At 39.9% G+C, this 6,089-nt stretch overlaps 1 long non-coding RNA gene across 1 annotated transcript; it reads right to left on the bottom strand.

Annotated features, from left to right (window-relative positions):
• Nucleotides 1-356: 356 nt before the first annotated feature.
• Nucleotides 357-2,513, bottom strand: LOC117050056. Its single transcript, XR_004427053.1, has 3 exons — nt 2,448-2,513; nt 1,478-1,557; nt 357-488 (listed from the first exon to the last, which is right to left on the bottom strand). It is a non-coding gene; the product is annotated as an uncharacterized LOC117050056 (long non-coding RNA).
• Between the last annotated feature and the right edge of the window lie 3,576 nt (nt 2,514-6,089).

Raw genomic sequence — 6,089 nt, 5'->3', positions numbered from 1 at the left:
TGGCCTCAGCTCTCTTTGACATATTTCGGGGTTTTCAAAAATTACTGTGCCTCAACTTGCAGTGCTTATTTCCATCTGAAAAGAAGCTAACTCTTCTTTTTTTAAATGTAATTTTATTGAAAATTTCACATTACACAGTGCATGCCAACGATTTTAAAAGAAAAAAATAAAGTAAACAATAGGGATATGAGTAATGACATATCAGACAGCAATGTTTTATTTTTTATTTATATTTTTATTTATTTATTAAAATATTTATATGTCACAATTAATTAAAAAAAACACCAGAGTGGTTGACCACAATTTTATATAAAACCATATCATAAAAGCATGTTAAAATCAGAAATTAGCTATTATGGAAATATGTATTATGAATTGCCTGCAGATATTAAGTAGCCTCTAGGGATCCAAAAGTCACTCTCCCGGCTTCCGGGTTCTCACAACATGGCGATCGGACTGAGAATCTGATGGCTCCGTCAGATTCGGCTCTGTAGAATGAGGGGAAGATTGTTAAGTATATAAGGTTTTATGGATGTGCATGAACAAGTATATTATAATGGAACCAAGAGTGGGAGTGGAGGGAAGTCGATCAAAAAATTATGGTTTGACTTGGTTATGACCTTTCCCCCTGTTTTTTCTTTTCTTTTCATTTTGTTATATTTTGAAAATCAATAAAATGTTATAAAAAAGTCACTCTCCCAATGCTACTCTCTAGACTCAGTCCTGAAGGTAGGATTGGATGGAACCACCATAATACAGCTAATTCCTTAATTCCCATTTTCCAGAGCCAGTCCTGAGGGATACCGTGGTCAATGGTATCAAATGCCAATGAGATATCAAGAAGCAGGAGCAAGATTGCATTCTCCCTGTCCTGTTTTCTGTGGCACAGCCAAGGGCAACTCGGTTCCGTGGCCAGGTCTGAACCCAGATTGGGCAGGATCAATCATCTACATCCTCCAAGAATTCCTGCAGCTGCCCCACCATAGCCCTCTCCACCACCTTCCCCCCAAAGTGGGTATTGGCAACTGGCCAATGTACGTTCCAACCCAAAGGGTTCAGAGCTGGTTTCTTTAGCAGCGGCCACACCACTGCCTCTTTCAATGCAGCAGGGTCCAACCCCTTACACAGCGAAGCATTAATCACACTCTGGACCCAACCAGTCTATTTTACTACTCACAAAATACTGGTAGTTGGGAGAAGAGAGGAATTCACACCCCAACAAACTTGTTTTTGCCTTAGAGAGCTCCCACTTCTAATTTTAGAACCATGGCCATATGTCACGTAAACAGCATGAAAAATAGTCTCTCCCTGCTTCCATCCACCCCACAGTATTTATTTTATTTTATTTTATTTTTATTTAAAACATTTATCTATCACCTCTTAGGGGAAATAATAGCAAGGCTGTGGAACTGCGACTTCCAGGGGGAATACAGCATCACCCAGAACTGGCCGTTCCCAGACTACTCGGTCTACTCACCAGGAGCAGCATCTCTGTTTTGTCTGGATTTACAGCTTATTTGCAGTCAAGTGTTCATTAATGACCTCAGTCTCCTTGGGCTGCAATGGAAGAGTGGATTGAATGAGAGAGAGTCCTTCACCATAGCATTGCCCCTCCTGAGAACTGCACAGTACAGTGGTACCTCGGGTTAAGAACTTAATTTGTTCTGGAGGTCTGTTCTTAACCTGAAGCACCACTTTAGCTAATGGGGCCTCCTGCTGCCGCTGCGTCATTAGAGCACGGTTTCTGTTCTTATCCTGAAGCAAAGTTCTTAACCTGAAGCGTTATTTCTGGGTTAGCGGAGTCTGTAACCTGAAGCGTCTGTAACCTGAGGTACCACTGTAGGGCCTACTGGGAAAAAACTGTATAGAGCATGGTCTCCTCACAAGCGAGTAAGACTTTCTGATACTACCAAGCAGTATGGGTAGAAATTGCAGCTGCATGCAATGGATTCCACAGCCCACGCCATTAAATGTTAACAGTAAGAAAGGGCGCTATGAATAAGCAAAGTTTTGGGCCCATTTTCACTTAAAATTGGTAATTTGGTTGCCAGGCACTTCTGAATTATGAATTCTGAAGGCATATTTTTAGTGTGTACACACGCCTAAGGAAACAACCCATTACATTTACAGTGTGCTGTGTATGATTGAATCTTTTATATATTGCACAGCAAAAAATGGTTGAAGTGGGATTGTGCAGAGACAACAATTGTGACATTCAAATAATTGGCTTTGGCCTTTTCCTTCAGCTGTAAGCTGATTCTTTACCAGACGCCAACATTTTCTATTTTAAACCAGCATTTTAAAGCAATAAAGTAACAATGCCCTCTTCTGGGCAAATTATAAAATGGCTTTTGTGACTCAGAAACGTGTTTGTAATCTCTGGCTTATTTTTAAAAGCCTAGCTGCTTAGATTTGAACTGTGACATTTAAATTGTAGCTAGCCTTACCTTCTTCAGTTCTATAGAGTCAGGTACGGCCCAGTAGGTATCCTGTGAGTGCTTCCTCTGTTAAACAGGAGTTTGCAGCATGAAGAACTAAAGGCTGCATGCAAAAACACAGAGCACTGCATATGGCCAGATGAATCAGGAGAAGCAAGCATATTTGTTCTATTTATGGACTCTTGAGTGTCACTCTCTTGTTTGCAAAAGATATGCAAGTGTTACCGAGAGCTACTTCACACATTACTTTTTCTTGACTCAAAGCACTGTCCTGAAAACCAGCACATTTTTTCTCTGCTGTATTTCAGCACGCAGAATGTTAAGAGCATACCTGTGCAGAGTGGTGGAGGGTGTGCGTTTTAAGAGCTGGTGTAGCATAGTGCCTAAGAGGCTGAGATACAGAGCATATTTTTTTTTTGAATCTTGCCTCAATTATGAATTCACTAGATGGCCTTAACTACATTACTCTATCAGCCTCAGTCACCCCTTCTGCAGTATGGGGGCAATAATAAAGGCTTACTTCACAGGGCTGCTGTAATAATAATACACATGCAGTACTTGGAACGCTCAGAGCACTTTACAAATGCTTGGTAGTACATCATCATCTTTATTATCCTCCTCCTAATGAGAGGGTATGTCTTTTTTTTTACACATATATTGTGTGCATAAGAGCACCATGTAGTTGTTTCAGAATTTCTGCCTGCCACTTTTGCCTGTTTATTTTAAAAAGGTTTCGCCTCCTTTGGGGTATGATTCCATAACCAGATGATTGCTATATTTAGCTGGGCTTTTATCTGTCTATCAAGGAAAAACAGTTTTATCATCAAAGTGAACAACACTCTGCATCTCCACCCCTTATATAACCATCTATAAATAGGAGTCATGAAAATATCCTATCTAGAAATATGTACAAAGATCTCTACTTAGAGAAACAGATCCTGCAAGAATCCACTACTGTTAAGGCTCATAGAGTCTAAGAATTAGGGAGAGTGCAGCATGAAATTCTGAAATTAAGTTTCAGCAAGAACATGCTATTAACAGTACAACTGCTAGGAGTAGCAGCCGTAGTAGTAGCCGTAGTAGTAGTAGTAGTAGTAATGCTAAAATCCTTGTATTTTTTTAATGAACTTCAAGCTTGTACTTTTTAATAGTTTGTTTTGGTTTTATATTTTGTGACCTTGTTTGGTGCAGCTTTTTACAAACAAACAAAGTAGTTGCTGCGGTAAAATACCATGGTATTTTACATTAAAAACTTGAAGAATAAAATACAGTAAATGCATATTGTAAACTTTTAAGATCAGACTTTATGGAGTTTGGATTGCCTTTTACAATCCAGCTGGGTATTGCTTTGTCAGTGTTCTTCCTCGGAGGAAAGTGCTGGCATAGCAGCCCCTGACTCCCAGGTCAACTTTGACAGGTGGGTGGGACTGCCTGCCTATCAGTCATGTGACACTTTCATTACATCAGATGATTGACCCACCTGTCAAAGTTAGCCCCTAGGGTGGGAGTGGGGAGATAAAAATTTGCCCTGCTGGGCCAAAAACGTTCCCCACCACTGATGACAAGCCTTCTTTAACTTTTTAATCTCTAAGGCATTCAAAGGCTCTGGAAGAACAGAAGGAGAGTAACAGTTTATGCTCTAAGCAGGGAAATGCCTGACAGCTGAAAATATTTTCACAAATAGCAAAGTCAGGCAGATAACTTGCCCATCATATGCCGCCATCCTCTGCTCTATTCAAGAACTCGGAGTCAGTTGCAAGGCTTGCAAGCACTCTGGCTAGATGGGAATAGAAAAGTGCTTTAATGGGATTCCCACCACTTTATACTTCTTTTTAAAAGGGGTTGTCATGATTTTTTACCACTCAGCATTACCAGGATAAAATGCACACTGTGGCTTTTTGAAATAGAGCAGAAAATCTCTCTGGCCTCTCCTGTGAAAATCTGTAAAAGACCCCAGTGCTTCCCTGTTCCAAGAATTATTCTGCAGCCAGTTTGGTTTGGAAGAAGATTGTGTTAAATATTAAAACTTTTTTTTTTTAAAGCAGGGCCCTGAATTTCTTCCCCAAAGTCTTGCCCTGATGGCACCACACATGCAATACCAATACCCCAATGTATGAAAATAATCACAACACGTTGCTCTGCAAATGTTGTACGTTAGATGCTTTTATGAAAAAGTTGCCCATTGGTTGACTATGTCAGTGCAGTATTGGAAATAGAACAGGGAAACCAAATCAAATAATATTGATGCCTTCCATGCTGTTGGGTTACAGCTCCCACAATCCCTGACTCCTACAATCCCTGATATGCTTGCTGGTGCCATTTGGCTACCACTGGAATAACACATTCTGGTCTGCAACTGCTGGTGGTATTGTGCTTTATATGTGAAAGCAGAACATAAAGCAAGATACATCACATGTGCCTGCATCTGTGAATTGAGGATGCTTCACAATGTGCTCAGATATGACCCCTATAATTAAACATTTAGGAGGTCTCCTGAGTAAATGGCTGAAAATTGCAGATGACAAATTAAGGGAAGCAAATATGTACATACTCCAAGCATTAGAATTAGTCACCCACTATACATTTGCCCATCCTGGCACAGAAGCGTTTAAAAATACACATGATGCCTCAAGCAATTCTGGCATTGGAGTAAAATTGCGAATCCCTGTCCTATTCATTCTGTTAGTCATTCCACTGATGGCTGCATTTTAGAAAACAGTCCACAAGAACGAATCCACAAAAAGAATGTAGTGAAGGAATAAAATAAGGAATAACTGCTCTCTTCTCATTCATGTAAAAAAAAAAGGTGTAAGCCAATTGATTCTTAATTCTTATGGGGTGGCCTGGGGCTTTGGGCTGAGTGGTGGGTCTTTTGTGCAAGGTCCAGGATCTCCTGCCACCTTCTCTCTCCTGATTTAAACATTAATTATTATTATTTTTACTTTGCTAACTGGCTGTCATATTGCAAAGTGTATTGCTGTTGAGACCCCAGCTACCTGCTGTCTTAATTTGCCCAGAAGCATCTCTATATAGAATCTAACATGTGCAGATGTTATGCAAATTTGCATATGGGCATGAGGTTGCGGCTTTTTAAGTAGCTAGCAGTGCCCCTGTCCTGTTTACCGTATTTCTGTGCTCCTCAAATTAGCCTTTCAGATCATGTGCAGCAAAAGAGGAGTCAAACAGAGCATCTTTGCAACAAACATTGAGTGAACATGCCATCAGAAAAAGCCACAGCACCTGTGTACTTTATAGGAAGTGTGCAGAATCATTCTGAAATACTGTATTGGCCAGTAAGTAGAGGGAAGGCGAAAATATGCTCTAGCAGATAATGTTGGATGCAGCGCTTAGTATCTTCTTGACATGGGAGGTTAGATATTTTTGTTTAGTTGGGGGCATCTTACACTGCGATTACTTTTGCTTTGATACTTTTTAGAAAAGAACTCTAAACTTATTGTATTGCTTTAAATTGTTTTAAAATAATGTACCCTAAATGAAAGGGCACAATATAAATGCAACTGCAGTAAATAAGATATAATTGCTCGTTTTCTTTCAGCAGATTATTTGTTCTATGCTTGGAATCAGAATGCTCTCTAAAACATTCTTTCCATTGTCCTTGGCTTCCTTCTTTTTAGAAATGAAAGGGAAGCG

The sequence above is a fragment of the Lacerta agilis genome, chromosome 7, assembly GCF_009819535.1.
Source record: "Lacerta agilis isolate rLacAgi1 chromosome 7, rLacAgi1.pri, whole genome shotgun sequence".
In the NCBI taxonomy this organism is placed as follows: domain Eukaryota; kingdom Metazoa; phylum Chordata; class Lepidosauria; order Squamata; family Lacertidae; genus Lacerta; species Lacerta agilis.
This window is presented reverse-complemented; position numbering and strand designations above follow the sequence as displayed.